Source organism: Cavia porcellus, unplaced genomic scaffold (genome assembly GCF_034190915.1).
Source record: "Cavia porcellus strain 051 isolate PalLab524CR breed Dunkin Hartley unplaced genomic scaffold, mCavPor4.1 scaffold_18, whole genome shotgun sequence".
In the NCBI taxonomy this organism is placed as follows: domain Eukaryota; kingdom Metazoa; phylum Chordata; class Mammalia; order Rodentia; family Caviidae; genus Cavia; species Cavia porcellus.
In genome coordinates this window covers 59,268,623-59,286,673 of record NW_026947501.1, presented here as the reverse complement: position 1 = coordinate 59,286,673, position 18,051 = coordinate 59,268,623, and positions in this window count along the sequence as shown.

The following is an 18,051-nucleotide window of genomic DNA, read 5'->3' as shown; positions in this document are numbered from 1 at the left end:
AGACGTAGACATTACCTTAACAGAGGCAGATGGTACCAATCAAAAACTATGGCACCCACTCAATATAATGTTCAAAGTTACTACTTCCTGAATGTGTTAATATTGATTTTAGAATAGCATATACAATTTTTATTTCTTAGAATGTTTAATACAGCATGTGGTGATATCAAGTAGATAACTATTAGCATGACTCTTACCCTAAAATACATACAAAGTGATTGTGCATATAGAGAGAGTATGAAGAAGACTTTGATCATAATTACACAGTAATTGGGTAGCACAGAGCTTCCAAAGGCAGTTATGTACCGAATTAGAAGATTCAAACATCTTGCCAGTGCAGTATACAAATACCGGTATCATGATAATTTGGGCATAAGGTCTCACTAACAGATATATTTGTTTGTGGAACTATTTCTCCTGTGATTATTCTTTGCTCCTCAAGAACAAATTTGAGTTGTTTTTATCATTCAAGGAACAGCCCAAATAGACAGACCATGCATTCCAGATCAATATCATGGAGCCGTAAGAAAGAAGGTTTCTGAATTTAAGAAAGGAATAACACTCTTGCTGCCTCAGGTTGCTAAAAGCTTAAAGAGAAACAATATTTTCATTCAAATTGCCTGGCTTTTATTGTACATATTAGAGCCAGACATGGAGTAAACCAGATGCAATTTGAGACTTGTGGAATTTATTTCTCGGCCAACCTAGAAGCTGAATTAATAGACTTTTGCTTTTACTTTTGTTGAAATGAGAAGCCTGAAGATTTTCCAGCATATTCCTACCAGATGGCATGCTCCTTTGCCTACAGTGTTGCTCCCTGCTGTGGATTGCTTCCAACTTCTTCTCCTTGAAGGTAAAGAGGAAAAATAGGATTCTGCCTATTTGTATGGTAATCAAACAAAAGAGAGTTAGGAAAACCAGGCTGTTTATCTCCAGCTGTGGTAAGACATATCAAACTCTGGTAAGACATATCTTCATGAAATTTAAAAGTGGTAAAGGAATGTTTGATGGCTAATGATCTATATCTAAGAGAATGTGTTGACATATATAAGATCTATGAGAGGCAGTAGGAAAAGTATTTAGATTTTTTTTTATCAAAATGAACTGAATAAATTCACCACTTAGAAACCGGAGTTAAAATTTGAATTATTAACACGTTACTAAGATTTTTGGATGATATTGTTTAACATTTTGATGTGTCACTAGAGGACTTATAATGTTCATAGAATCTTAAAGAGCACCAGTGCATGTCACATTTAGATTAGTATAGAATAAAATCTCATATTTTTATACTTTAAGTGGAGGTTAAGAAAACAATGAAGTTAACAGCACATTAGAAAAAAGGTATTTACATAGTGAATTGAAGCCGAATTATAATCTTGTAGCTGATGATTACAAGAAGCACGTTTTTGCTAGTTTTGTTTTGTAAGGGATGGCGGGGAGTGGAACTCAGGAGCTCACGCTTGCCAGGTGGGCGCTTATGCAGCTGAGCTAAATCCTTGGCTAAGAAGCATATTTCTATTAACCCCTAAAAATATCAGCGAATAGTACAAGTATAGTTACCAAACTACCTTGTGATTTTTCTGAATTAAACTCTCCTTTAATCCCAGCGTCAATCCACTTCTATATCTCTTTAGATAGGATGCATTTAAATCACCAGTGTCCTGGAAAGGAAACTAACATCAGTGAAATAAAGCCAGTACTTCTGAATTTCCCTACCTGTTCCCATGTCGCTGACTCAAATCCCTAGGAACTACCCATAATTTATTTTACTTTGCCTAAATTATGCACCACTGTTAAGTTTCAAAGAGAAAACATAGTGTGCCTTAATTTTTGAATAGTAGCATCGAGCATTTTATGTCAAATTCATGTACATAACTTCTTTTGAGCCAGAATAATGCCCCTTTCCATTTCAGACATATAAATTAGCTTTCTCTTTTTTGTTTGTTTGTTTGTTTTTTGGTACAGGGAATTGAACTCATGACCTTGTTCTTGCCAGGGCAAGCGCTTATGCTGCTAAGCTAAATCCTCGGCAAGTTAGCTTTTTCAATTTGCAAAGTCTCTGGGGAGTTTACTTTGTGGTTTCTTATTTTATCTGACTGTCACTGGCTGTGATAGGGCAGGCTGAAATGCTTTCGAATTCTTTCACTGCCTTAATGGAAGTTATCCGCTGAAAATTTTCCTCATCCTCAAATATACACTGTAGGAGGCAATGATTCTACCAACAGTAATTTAGACTTAAGCCAGAGACCGGATTTTGGAGGTAAAAAAAAAAAAAAAAATGAAGTACATAACAGAAATGGGAAAAGCAAACATAGTCTTATCCAGTTCAATGAGGCAAAATTAAGACTCAAACCCTTGGTTTCTGTCATACCCTGATTATTTCCATTCCTCTGTATGTCCTCTATTCTCTTAACTTGAAATATTTTCTTTAAGTCTTAGATCTTTTGGATTTCATATCTTTCTATAAGCATCTCTAAATGTTTTCTTCTATTTTAAACAACTGTTTAAAAACTCAGTTCTTAAGCTTTTTTACTATTTTTAAATTTTTTATTTTAAAGAGATTAAGACAAAAGAGGACAAAACAAAGCAGATCAGAACAGAACAATGTAAGCAACACAGTATTTCACCACAAGACAACCCATAATTAACAGTAACTACCATAATATCTCTTTCTTTGAAATAGTTGAGCATAACTTCATATACAATAGTATCAAACATAACAAAATAGTATAAAACCATTCAAGCGAATGAAATTACAGGACATTCAGAACTAAATAACAGAGAATGAACAATAGCTACTATATTATCTCATTTTCCCTAGAAAATTTGTTTATACATCACACATAACAAAATCCAATAAGATACAATATGATAGAACCAATGGAAACAGAAGAACAGACGCATGGTAGGACTTCAGATTAAGCTGATATTAAATCATCACTGGCTATTATAATGTCTTATTTTCTTCAAAATAACTGTTCATACTATCACAGATAATGAAATCAAACAAACCAGTATAAAACCATTGCAACTAATGAAGGCAAACATTATAAGGCTTCAGAGCAATGTAATGGGGAATCATGATTACCATAAACTTTTACGTACTCTTACCATTTCTTACACTAGGGAGACTTTACGGTATTTATATATGTGAGTTTGATGTATTTCACTTATGACTATGGTCTCAAGCTACACCCATTTATTTATAAATATCTCAATGTGATCATTCTTTATAGCTGAGTAGTACTCCGTTGTGTAAAAATACCACAACTTTTTTATCCATTCCTCAGTTGATGGACACTTAGGTTGTTTCCAAGATCTGGCTATCACAAATTGTGCTGCTATAAACATGGGTTCATGTATATCACCGTGGTATGATGTTTTCAGTTCTTCTAGGAGTATGCCTAGAAGTGGAATAGCTGGGTCAAGTGGAACTTCCAATACCAGCTTTTTGAGGAATCTCCAGACTGATCTCCACAGTGGTTGCACCAGTCTACACTCCCACCAACAGTGCAGGAGAGTTCCTTTTTCCCCACAGCCTCTCTAGCATTTGTTGTTGGTAGTTTTCTTTAACCTTTGGCCATTCTTTCTGGAGTGAGATGGAATCTCAGTGTTTTAATTTGCATTTCTCTAATGAGTAATGATGATGAACATTTTTTCATGTATTTATTTGTCATTTGTATTTCTTCATCTGAGAACTGTGTATTCATCTCAGATGCCCATTTTTAGATTGAGCCTTTGAATTTCAGGGGTCTGATATATTTTAACTCTTTGTATGTTTTAGACAGAAGTCCTTTGTCTGAGGAACAGTTCACTAAGATGTTTTCCCAGTTTGTGGGTTTTCTTTTCACCATGCTCAAGATTTCTTTTGACATGCAGAAACTTTTTAATAAGATGTGATCCCAGTGATTGATTCTAGGAATTATTTCCCGTGCAATTTGATTCCTGTTCATGAATTCTCAACCTACCCCTATGTCTTTGAGATTCTTACCTAATTTTTCTTCCAACAGATTTAGTGTTTCTGTTTTAATATTCAGATCTTTGATCCATTTAGATTTTACATGGTGATAGGCATGGGTCTAGTTTTAGTTTTTGGCATATTGAGAGCCAGTTTTGCCAACACTATTTATTAAAGAGACTGTCGTTCTCCCAGTGAACATGTTTGGCCCCTTTATCAAAGATAAGGTGGTTGAGTGTGTTTGTACTTGTGGTTGTATCTTCTAATCTATTTCATTGATCTTGTGCTTTTTTTTTTTTTTTGCAAGTGCTTCTAATGTAGCAAATGAATGGTCTGCATTGTCTCTTGTCAATATTGCCTTGATCATAATTTTTGTAAGTTCCTCTGTCTTTCTCAACTTCTTTATCACTTCTGCCAGTTGATCAGGGAATTCATTCTGGAGCAATATCAGATTGTAAATGTTAAAATTGTGCATTTTGAATATTTCTTTTAGACTAGGATTCAAAGGTTATTTTGTAAAATCACAGTTGAGCCTCATTTCTTCCAATAATTTCTCAATTTGGGCCATGAAGTCAATTTATATTTATTTTGTGCCCAGGACATATCTACTTATAAGACTAAACAGAAGTTTTAGGTGTTAAGTTGCACAGGGAATGGAAATGCAGTGATTATAACTTGAAAGACATACACTGGGATTGTGGAATGCTCCTTCTTTGCTTTAAAATACAAAGTCAAACTTGCTTTCCTTTAAATGGTATCCATTTTAGCTTGCAGCTTCTCTAAACTAAATGTATTGTGGCAAAGTAATTAAATGTTTATAAAGTATTCTTTACTTTTTGAATAGATCTTAACTTTTTCTTATTGGACCACCAAAAATAGGAAATGGAGAATTCTATGCCTATCAACTTTGACTCTTCTGTCCTCCTTTGGACATATATTCTCCTTGCATCTAATTCACCCTTATCCCTTGCTTTTCATCCAGTGTATTTTGTACTCAGGGCAATGTTCATATTATGAATACAGATTATTTAATTCTCCCTCTCATCTCTGCAAGAGTGATAGATAAACTGATCTGAATAAAACTATTATAAAAGAGAACATTTTAAAAAGAAAAACATAAGATAATATTTGTTCTTTAGTAGAATGAAATACACTGATCTTTAACATCAAATATGATGAGAGCCACATTTTGAAATATCTACGTAATCTACACTGTTTTAGAATTGCACAGTGACGTTTCCTCCACTTGGCTTTCCTCAATTAACAGATGGAAAATCTCTCACTTTCCCACATGCTTGGCTATTAAACTTTCTATATCTTGCCAAAAAAATCTTGTCAAACACATAACCAGACATAGCACAGAAAGCAAATTCTAGAATGATGAAGTAAAATCTAATCATGCTAACAGGTATGATGTTAGACTTGTAATATTGAGAGGTTTTTGTGAAATATGCCATGCTTAGCAAGACTTAAGTAGTTTAAGAGTTATTTAAATAATTTTCCTGAATCTGAATCACACCTTATAAAATTCCAGGAACTTTCATTCATTTCCTCGAATATATACTCTCATGAAAAAAAAATGTCCTGCTGGTTATAATACAAGTTGATTTGATTTGGTTTCCTTTAAACTCTGGTGGAAAAAGGAGAGCATTTTTTTTCTTTCATTTTGCATAGGATAAGACCACCATTGAGCACACAAAATTCACCAAAGTAAAAGAAGAAGAGGAGTAAAATCTGTTGAATATACCCTGATTTTTAAAAAAATTTTAAGCGGTGAAATTTACATTTATAGAAATGAATATCAAAACATTATTTGTGATGTGTAAATTTTCCCACTTTTTAAAATACAAGGCACAATCCTGGCAAGGGTGTAGTTTCCTTCTTAATCAACATTAGGCAAATCCCTGAGTTTCATGTAAATTAATTACTACTTATAAAATAAAGACATGTGTTAAGTTCTAAAATCCTACTGTTACAATGTGACTATATTTCTCTAATTAAAAAATAAGTGAGCAGGTAAGTTAACATGAAATAAAGTACATGAATAGTACTACAGATTTTTAGAAGCACAGTAACTTTTCCAGTACGGTGGAAGGCACAGATGCCTCAGCCCAGTTATTTCCTCTCAGGTACTTTGGGCTACTACTGGGGTCTTTGCTTTCAAATCTTTTGGGTTCACTGCTTTTTTTGTGTGATTTTATCTTCATATAACCACCCTAAAAAGACATAGTTTCATTTTCCCATAGTTGAGATTCATATCAATAAAATCGCATCCTGTGTATTATTTTGTTATTTTGCCCATGTTATTTTGCCCATGTTATTGAGGCTCATCCATGAGCATGTGTGACAGTGCTGACCTAGTACAGTAGTTCAATTTCTATTTGACATGGTTTACTTGTTATTTTTACTTTTGAGTATTAGTTGGGGCATTCCCAGTGAGAAATACATTTAGCAGTGATCAGCCTCATTTATATGTATTGGCATAAATGTGAATATAGGGTTCATTGAGTCTTGAAAAATGCCAAGATATTTTCAAAAATTATCTAACATATTTCAATTCCTGTTTATACCTGAGGTTGCTTATTACTCCTGTCTGCTGATTTTTTAATATATTTGGAGGTTTGATTTTAAATCACTGATTGCTAATAGCATTCTTCTAAAAGCACAGTCTTTCTGCAACACTACATATGTGAAGAGCCATCATAGATTCATGGACTACGTGAATTCTCCTGTCTACAATATGCTGCTTCAAGATTTCTGTTACTTTTGTTTGTCTTTTTGCATGGACGCTTGAACACTTTCTGTCATGGGAATAGCAATGCCATAATATAAAATATTATTCTCACTAATAAAATTTTGTACCGTGATGTCTCTATTTCAAAACATTATAATACCAAACAACTAGACTTCTATGAAGTTCTCTTCCTAACTGGAAAAGTCTTCCTGTATACTAAAACTACTTATTTTACCATATTGAAATTATTTTCTATGAATTTTCTATAAAAATATTTTCTTTTTCAAATCTAATTATCTTTTATCTTTCTTCCTTAAGATCATTTTACAAAATAAATTTCCATCTGTGTAGTCAACTAGTTCATTTAGGAACATTTTGACTCCGATTCTCTTTGAAATTCTATTTCTAAGTCTCATCTAGAGCTGAATTTTTCTTTATTTTCTCACTTTTGTCATGTTTTTGTTTTTCCAGGCAGTAAAGGAGCATAAATATATTTTACCCCCCTAATAAAACATAGGGTTTAATTATTTTATGAAATGTCTTAAATCTTCACTAAGTGATATGATAGAAACAGGATTTCACAAATGGCAACTGAAATTAAGTTTTACTAGGTGACTTTCTTTAGCTCAATGACCACTTGACCGTAAATGTAGTGAAGCGAGATTTCAAACTCCTTTCTTTCATGTCATTCCTGGGCCTTCTTTATGGCTCTATCCTAAGGAGAAGTTTCACATTCCAGTTTTCAGTACATTCGTGTACATTTAGAGACTCATAGCAAAAACATTGCAGACAAAAAGTTTGTTGTCAAGGGTGAATGATGATTCGTAAAAAGACATGCTCGAGAGCACTGAATATGACCATAGTATAAAAAAAGTTCTTAGCATCTGTCTCAAATTAAGAATTTTAAAATGCAGTCATCTTGGATTATCTCGGTAGGCTGTAAACCCAATGACATGTTTCGTCATAAGAAATAGGTAAGAAGACACAAGCAAAGAAAAGGTCATATGAAGACAAAGCAGAAACTGATGATACACAGTTGAAAACATGCCAGTGATTACAAAATTCTAAAAGAAGCAAAAAAAAAAAAAAGATTCTCCCCTAAAGCCTGCAGAGCAAGTGCAACTAGGCTCATTCCTTGACGCCAGATTTTTAGCTTTTGGAACTGGAGATAAATGAGGATTTATTATTTTAATCCCCATAATTTATAGTAATTTTTATAGCAGCACTAGAAAATTGATACTGCTGGATTTATAATCTAATTTACAAACACTGTTGCTGTCTGACCAATAGGAAAATATTAAAACTCTCTTAGATTTAGCCTATTGTAAAATGACAATGTAATGTCTTCTTTTTATAATGACATGAATTAATAAGCAAAGAGTATTTTAATATTTCATGATAGAATACAAGCTCTCAAAAAATCTCAATTATTTTTATTATTCACTAACCAACCAAATGTTCACCACAGGAACTAAATTATTTTTATTTTCATATTCTGTAAAAAGAGACTGGGTCAGTTCTTATTCAAAGCAACCAAGTTGAAATAAAGATGAAGGAAACTCCACTAACAAATTAAACTGCCCTTTAGCACTGCTTGGAGACATCATTTGTCAAGAAAATAATCAGTATCTACAATTAGATTGTGTTTCAGTTATTACTTTAAAAAAATTCTTTCTGAAAACCTAGTAATGTAACACTTTTAGAAAATATTAAGAAGACCAAAATTTCACCAAAGAGGAAATCTGTTATTTGTCACTTACAAATTGAGCTCAACATTTTACATTACTATTATTTCTCAGAAACTTTCAAAGTTTGCTGGAGATGCTGCCCTTTTTTCTAGCAATGAATTTAAAATTAACACTTTCTCATGATCTAATGGAATGCAGTATAGTTTGGAAGGCTATTACGCTCTCATTATGTTTTTCAGTTGGGCTGTCCTTCCCTTATCTAGAATGCTCCTAGTTTTCAACTGTGGTTAGAGGACTGTTTACTTATTTATTTATTTTTTCATTTACCAAAGTAAGTCTTTAACTGGAAGTCTGCTGTTGCAATACTGGACTCCACCCAAGGAGCTTGGTTGATAAACAAGAAACATGGAAGAAAAGTCTAATGCTGGACTCTGTGAACCTAGAGGTGGGGAGCTGCTTAAAGTGAATTAAGAGCCTCTTTTTCTGATAAGGTTTTCACAAAACCATATTTCAAAAATAAATATTTCATAAGTATCTCCATTCCTCTATTTTATATTATATCATTACAAATAACATTATAGCATATATCAAAATATCAAAACATTTATCCCATTTTGGTGATGTAAGCAGAGCTGAAGATGAGATCTAGGTTCAGATTTTGGAACTGTCATTACTTGTGAAAATCTGTGCAAAATTCTTGGTCTCTCTGTAGTAATTTCATTTTACAAAATGAGTTAATGAGTTTCAAAACGAAGAAGAATAACAAGGGTCCGGTGAGTTAATTTATTTCTGCTTTACAAATAGGTATTCAATAAATGTTGCTTATGATTTCAATAAATATTTAGCATCATACAAAGCTTAGAAGACAATAGAGTTTGTGTTTATTTAAGAACTGCAAAGTTGCTATTTTTAGCAATGACTATACTTTTTAAAATGGTACATTTTAGCACTGTTTCAGCCTGAGCTCATAGATAAGGTACTATGGACTAATTGTCTTTCTCCATATATATAGACTAAAGCCCTAATAACCAATGTAATTGTATTTGAAAATACAGAATTTAAGTAAGCATCTAGTGATAAATAAAAGCATAAAAATGAGTATATATATATACATACATATATATATATATATATATATATATATATATAATTTGTGTCTTTGTAAGAAGAAGTGATAACATAAATGAGTGTGTAGAGGAAAGGCCATATGAGGACACAGAAAAATTCGATCATCTGCAAGACAAGAAGTGAGGCTTCAAAAGAATCTAAGCCTGCAGGCACTCTGATCTGGGATTAGTAGCTTCCAGAACTCTGAAAAAATAGATTTCTGTTGTTTAAAGCTGACTTGTGATTTGTATTATGGCAGTGAGTTAGCAGACTAAATCACTGGGTCTCCAAAGGCAAATAAATAGCACCGCTTTTCCTCACCAAAGTCTGGAATGCATCGTGATGTAACACAGAGGAACTTGCTCCTGGAATGGTGGAAACTCTGTAGGCTGCCTTATTCCCTTAGTACCACTGTGGAAAGACTGAGTCTGCAGAGTGCATGTAAATGAAGAGTTGAAGTCTCCCATTAGCCTTGATGGGCGAAAATAAGCCAGGAACCAAAGTCAGCCTCTCCACATACTTAGAATTTGGTAGATTGGTTCACCACCCTGAGAAACAGGGCGATGAGCCCACTCACGGCTCGGTCCCCTCTGAATCTCACTGCAAAGATGGCTCCACCGGTTCACATGGAGCCCCATGGGACTTCCTAAATTTTTCTGTTTTGTGAGAGAGGAGGGGATTTTTACCCTGAGAGTTTTACTAAAACTGGGTCTTATATAAAGGAAATAAATGGATCTGAGGAAAAACAGAAAAGGGTGAAAGGAAGAGGAAATATAGTTGAAGTGTGCTACCTGCATATATAAATTTCTTACAGTGAATGTTATCATTATGTACTGCAAACATACTAATGAAAGTAAAAAAAAAAGATTTATTTAAATAATGAAATAAAAGATAATTGAAATGCAGTATTCATGAGCTTCCAGGTATAACCCTGTGTCTACTAATAGAAGGTAGAGATTCCAGATACCTTGGGTTCAAATTTAGGACTTTCTCATTGTTTTTCATGTGGCTTTCAGTGAGCCATCTGACCTCTTAGGGGTCACTATTTTCTCACCTGTAAAATGGTAGCAATAACTACTACCATAAAAGATGATGTAAGCAAATATGTGCATAACTTAAAAGAGTATCTGACCTGCAATGTATGCTTTACTAAAGTAATAACTTGATTAATAATATTGTTAAAATCCTCTTTCATAGTGTCTGGTATGACTTGCACATATCAGATATTTTAATGTTTCATAGAGTTATGAGCCAAAGTACTTATCAAATATTTCAGTACTATAGTTCAAGGACTTCCTCTTACATGTGTGTAATGAAAGAAATCTTTAAATGGACAAACCTCCATAAATATAGGCAACCAATAACTGAATTTCATTTATGCAGAAAGGAAATTACTATATAAAAAGGAAATAAAATTCAGCAATGAGTCTTTGAAACTTTAGACTTTTTTTTATCAAAACCACATTGAAAAGTGTTTTCTAGGGTTTATAGGCAATGTTTCTGAATGAGTGTAGTCATCTTAGGAAACTCAGCTTCAGGAAGGCCCAACCTTTACACATGTATACAATTCATTGGAAGGAAAAGTTCCAATGGAATCGCCATTTTGAAGCTGTACATGTGACACATGGATATAAGAAAGAGGGAAGAAATTAACATGAACTGCATGCCAACATTTTGCTGGGAATTGCAGTAGGCTCTTTAGGTAATCAGTCTTATTAAATCCTTACCTCCCCCTGTGAGGCAAGGATAATTATCCACTTTCTTTTCTCTCTTTCTTTTTTAAAATCTTTGTAAGGGAGGAACTAGGCACTCCAATAATCCTGTGAATTTTCAAGATCAGACAAGTAGTAAACGAAGGAACTGGAATTGGCAATTGGCAGTCACATTTATTTACCTATAAATATCTTGCTGTTAGCAATATTGCAAAGAAGATATGAAGAGAGATTGGAAGAGAAAAATTTTACTGGAACTTCAAAGGAATGTTCTGCTCAGTAAAACTGTGTCTAAGCATTGTGTGAAATTTTACTTAACAGAAACAGCATGTTTACTGGAATGAAGAATCACAAATAACTCATGGACATCTAGATACATTATTTTATAATTTTTATTATTAGTCTATAAAAATTTCATCACTTGGGATTTAAAACATGAAGCTAGTTGAGAACTCATGTTAATATTAAGACATAATAATCTGAAGTCCCCTCAATGGCTTGTACTCCATTGACTTTGCCTGGCTATAACCTAAAACGAACCTGGCATCGAATTGTTACCTGGCAAGCCACAGTGCTTGTGTGCATTGGAGCTTGACATTCTGATGAGCTCAAATTGCCAAAAACACTTTTAAAGTTAAAATCAAAAGTATGTGATTGAACACATTACACAAAATATGTGACTTCTAGATACAGCTTTTCAAGTTGTACTTTAGTAGTATACAAACACAATAAGTGATATGGAAAGACAGTGGCCAGTTTCAGTGGACTAGACTGAACCTCAAGATAGTCTCCTTCACTGATTTTAAAATAATTTTCTTGGTACACTTTGACATACATAATGATAAATGTTCATTGGAGGGAATTTGTACTTGTATATGACGTGTCTTAATTTTTATTCTATTCACCTCCTTTACCTTCAATCCTTCTTCCTAAAACCATTTATAAGACTTTGTTTCTATTATTTATTTTATTTTCATCCCATTTCCTTTCTTTCCTCCCCTCTCTCCGTCCCTTGCTTCCCTTCCAATTTGAACATTTTTTTCCTACTCTCCAGAATCAGTCCACAATTTGATCTTCATCACAGTTTAAATCAACCATATAGTAAATTCTCATGTTGATTTAAAAACTTCTTAGGCATATTTACTATACTGTCCTTTCTGACAAACACTTTATTGTTATTAAATAAATTTCCTTTTAAAAATAACTAGATGGTAACATTGCACTAGGAAAAGCATGTGAAGAGTTCTATGGGGGACTCACTTTTTTTGACAGTTATAACAATCTCAAGGTTCCTATGCTTGAGGACTCCTAGGACTGATGACTTACTTCAGGATCCCTTACAGTTCCCAAAGTCCACAGATGCCGAAGTCTGTTACATCAAATGGCATGATATTTGCATGTACTGTTGTTGTCATGGCACAGATTTTTATTGCAAATATAGATTTTACAAAAAAACTTTTGATACTAGTATGGATGAATTGGTTCATGTGGAATCCATGGATAAAAAGAACTAACTTTACTTCCAACTCACATAAATAGTTACATAATAGATGGGCTCTGTTTCAAAACACGAAGTTTGAGCTAATATTGTGATGCAGTCGGAGGTAATTAATACATCTCACATGCACATGGTTGTGACTTCAGATTTGTGATAAAAATTTATACATGAAGCACTTACAAAATGCCAAAATGAATTCTAGAGAATGTATGACATCACTGACCTCAAGAATGTTTATTGTTTCAGAAAAGTCCAGATGCATATAACTCAACAAACAAAGAACAATAACTACCTTATGGATTATAAGGAATAAATGGGATTAGTGAGTAGGAAAACATTTAGCCGTTTAACTGACACAGAAGTGACACTAATGTGGTTTTAAGGATGATTTTATAAAACATTGTTACACTACAACTCTAGGCAAGATTTTAAACAAAGACTAATAACTGACAGTTGTAGAGTAAGATATAGGAGTGAAGCTTTCATGGACTTTTCTTGGAAAAGAAAATAGTATTACAAGTTTTTAAATCCTGAAATCATAAAATGCCAGCACTTGAGTAGTAGGAGGAAAAGGAGAGTGACCACAAAAATAAAAGAATTTTTAGACTGTGAAGGAAAAAAAAATAGGTTATCAACTGGAATACTGGAGTCTAGTCTTGGATTAATCTTTCTAGTTGAAAAATGTGTTTCCTTAATAATTATAACAGTGTTGGATAAGTTTTTCTAAAAGGCATTCAAATAAACTAGAGGTTATTTATTTGGGAACTGTATTAATCTAACCAAAAGTATTGTATTTATGAATTATGTTTGAAACTTCAAGAGTGACAGTCACCTATGGCTGCTACTAGACACACTTGTGCATAAGGAATCTATTCCCAAGTAATTATCATTGCTTACTTCCAACTGTGTTTGGAAAATCTATTGTCAGCTCCTTGGTTATTGTGATTCATATTTAAAATTCAAGAGTAGACATTGAGTTATAGCAGCTACCAGATATATTTATGCTTCCGAAATTTATTGCCAAGTAAATCTGAGCATACTTCTCAGTGGTGTATTCTAATGAATTTCACTTTAGTTTTTAAAGTGACTATTTAATTTTGTCTATTAAAAGATGTGTAAAATACTGTTGTGTTTTATAGAGCAGGGCCATGTTATAAGCCAAGCATTTGTTAACTTGAAACATTCAAGTCATCACATTCTCACAAGATTTTATGAACTTGACATTCTGGAAGAGAAATTTGAAAGGATTCAAAGCACTGCAATTCAAATGTCAAACAGACAACAATATTAAAACTAGAATAGTCATATAATTAATTGTCCAAACTGCAACACACAAAAGAGCAAACAAGGCAATTTCCAGAAGAAATCATGAGTTAATTAACAGAATTCATGGCTGTCACAATTACAGCCATGGAATGTATGATCACCTTTTATTTGTTTTATGTTGATGATGATTATTATTACACACATTGTGAGTCCTTAGTGACTTTTATTTGCATTAAATTGCTGCATAGATATAACAGTAGAATTCTGAATTGAAATAACTTAACTATGAGGAGGATTTTCTTGTAGAGTCATATATATAACACTATATAACTACTGCTTTGTGGGTAACAGTTTTAAATAAAACTTTCCTTGAAAACTTTCTCATTACATGTAACGGCAGTAATACCACCTAAATGTGCATCCATTCACCTAAAACACATTGAGAAATTTCTTTCATAGTTGTCGAACATATTAAATATGATATAGGTGAGGTCCCCTATCTTCATATTTTGTATTACAATGAAAAATTAGAAAACGATTCCACTAGAATAAAGGTAACCAGCTAACATCAATATTGATAGATTTACCCATGACTTACTAATTAACAATTATTAATACTGGAGCAAAACAACTAGGCACCAAAGAGATAAATAAACTAATCCTCAAAACAAGCAACCAGGGCTTTGAGTTGAATTCGTGACACAATGGATAAAAAAGCATTTCGTAGGTGAGAACCAAGCGCTAGAGTAGAAGTAAAAGTTATCTTACAAAGTGTAGAAGAGACAGACAGATGGCCAATCATCAAACTCCATAATTTTAATTTCATCCCAAGGATACACAGAAACCACAAGCCCAGACTTCCTGTCAGCTAGATTTGACCATGTGTAATGAAGCCTAAACAATAGGAAATGGATTGAAGTGATAGATATCTTTGTCAGACCTGGCAATAAAAACTTCCATTCCGAGGCGAATTGAAAAGATGTGCACTGGGCTGAATGAATCACCGAGTGCATGAGGAGGGCTGTCAGACTGTCCTGCTTTCTTGCCACATTATTGTCCTAATACTGAGACAACGCTTGTATTGTAAATGACAGTCCATATTTGGGGATCTATTTTTTGTTGTTTAATATCAGTTCTCCATCCTGGAGAAAACAAATCTTCCGCAAATGTCTTCAGTTGTACTGCCTGTCTTCTCGGTGTGCGTTGAGATACATCAGGCCACTTGACTCTCCTACATCCAAATGCAACTAAAAATTACCTAAAAGCCCAGTATTGCAGAAGCCCAATGCCAATTGTACAGAATCTCATCACAGCATTAAAATTTCTGCTCATTAATTTGTAGACGATGGAATGGAGGTTTGGGGAGATTAGAAAATTTGATCTAAAAATAAATTGAATATGAAGCTAGAAATATGAGATAGAAATATTCATGAATCTCAGCACACTGGAAATATTGTAGCAAAGTGCAAATGAAATTTGTTGTCTACAATTTTGCATAAGCTTTTACATTAAAGTATTTTGCAATGTTATTCCAGCTTATATGCTTGGATTTTATTTATGATATAAGGTGAGACTCTAACCTCCTCATTTGTTTTTTCTGTATTGGGAATTGAACTCATGATCTTGCACTTGCCAGACAGGTGCTTATGCCTCTGAGCTATATTCCTGGCCCTCTACTGGGTTTTTATGAAATATAATTTTTTTTGTCAAAGATATGAACTAATCCTTATTTTACTAAAGTTAAGACCCTGCTTCAACATAATTTAAGTATGTCAAATAGACTTTGAATTAATTGAAGGCAAAGCATAAGTTAAATTTTGCTATATGAATTTTCTTTCAAAATTACTTGTAGTGACAGAATTTAACTTTAGATTAAAGTAGCAACTTCTGTCCAAGCTTAGCAACAGTGTGGCACACGTAGGCATCCTACATGTGATTGTTGCTCCATGCAGCACTCCCAGCACCCTATTTTTCCAGGTCACAGAGTAGGGTTTAAGAAGTGGGCTATACTACTGTACTCCCTCGGGATGAAGTCTGACTTCTGCCGTAAATTCTCTGACATGACTAAGCATAAGCCTTCTGCAGCACCATTTTCTATTCTGAAATGTCAAAGTGATTTTTTTAAACTATCATATCAGTGTACCAGCAAAGTTAATTTAAGCTGTGCAGGAATTGTTTCTAAATAATATTTGGCACATAGAAGCAATTCATTGAATGTTGGCTTCTTCCAAAACAAGGATTTGAAAAGTATTATTTTTTTATGAACCTTACCAGAAATAGTGAAAAAGCAACTATAGTTTTCATCATGAATTTTTCAAATTAGAATGATAACCAACCATGATGCAAACTTTCTGAAATTAAGTAAATTATTGAAATAATTTTGATGTATTAATATAGGGAAAGGTGAGAACTCAAACAACTTGTGCTCTACATAGGAGCTTCTCATACTAGAAATCTGTAGGTCTCAAATATCTGAAGAGCAACTGAGTTTGGATACTATCACTGCCTTGTTCAACTACTGTATCTCTATTGAAACTGGAGTTAGGCATGATTTTTTACTACTGTGTCAAAGCGTCTCAATTGATTGACATAAAACTGCCTAGCTTTGGTAGAATATAAATAGACAGTGAATTATTAAATGAATTTATACATATGAATAAGTTGTCAAATCCATCTAGGCCTATGTTTTCTCATTTATACATTGGAAATATATGTAACTAACTTGCCAATGTACTGTACTGAATGACTATCAAGGGCCTCTAAACATCTCCATGTAGGAGAGAACGAAAAAAAATGAGTGACCATTAAACTCCATTCTAGACATTGGACTGTATAATTCTTTACGATTATCCAGTTGAAGCATTGCAATTACAATGTGAGGTTTGTATTCTTCTTAGTTCAATCACTTCTATTTGCTGGGAAATAAAATCAGTCTGTGTAAACCCAGGGATTAAGGGAGAATTTATTATGTGAACCCTGACATATATCATGGCAAGATTTCCCAATGGCAGCAACATTCACGAAGGATTGGAGCTAGGACACAGAAAACCATCCAGCATTCAAACAAATCTCTCAAACTATTCTTTAGAGTATCTGCTTATTTCATTTCACTCTGTTTGTGAGTTTGTTTGCTAACTGTGCATATGGCAAAGGATGATTACCTTATATTACCTCAGTATAACAGATAAGACAAACAAAGTTTAATGCCCTAAACTGCATTCCAGTAATGGACACTGACTGGTCTGACTGGGACCAGGTGAATCCCTCTCAATTATCAAGGAATTGAAGGGAAAATTGTACCAACACAGACTATATTTCCGAACTGTGACCTGCTGGAGCCAGAGGACTCAGTGCCTCTAGGAGGAATTATATCAGTTTGCAGTGGAAAGCTCCCACTAAATTTATTACAATATTATGGGATTTACCTTTTAAAATATGACAATTGAGGAAAGGGAGGTGGAGTAAGTTACCCAAAGTCACACAGTCAGTGAAACACTGGACCCAGCACAGTCTTTTTGACTCCTGATGTGTGTTTTTTCTCTGACGTGGCCTCTTTTTAAGTCATGCTTGGATTTCTGTTCTCTTAATTTTTCTGTATTACTCTCTAAGGTACTTTGAACTTTTGGCGTACTCTGGATGGTGTCTAATTATGGTGTCTATTAAGCTGTACATATTTTGGATTCTCTATTTCCACTTTCTTGCCCATTTCCAAGTTTTTCTTCTTCCTCTTGTACCCAGAAAGCTAAAAAGAGCCTATTTCATAGAACATAGCCCTCAAGGGGAAAGCGGTTTTAAGAACATTCAGTAGCAAAAATCTCATTCAAACTTTTGAATTATATTTTTAGTACAGCTGCCTTTGGAACTGAATACATAGAGTTTGGCATTTTCCTTCCGCTTTTAAAGACATTAGATTAAAACTTTAAATGTATGGATCCCTAAGCTCCTTCCCTAATAGCTGAGAACACTTCATTAAAAGTAGTTTCCTCATGCAGAGAATAGTATGTATGTAGTTATTTAAAAGGCTAAATTAGAGTTGTATATTAAAATGTTGTGTTTTATCTAACAAATATATACAAGTATTATCT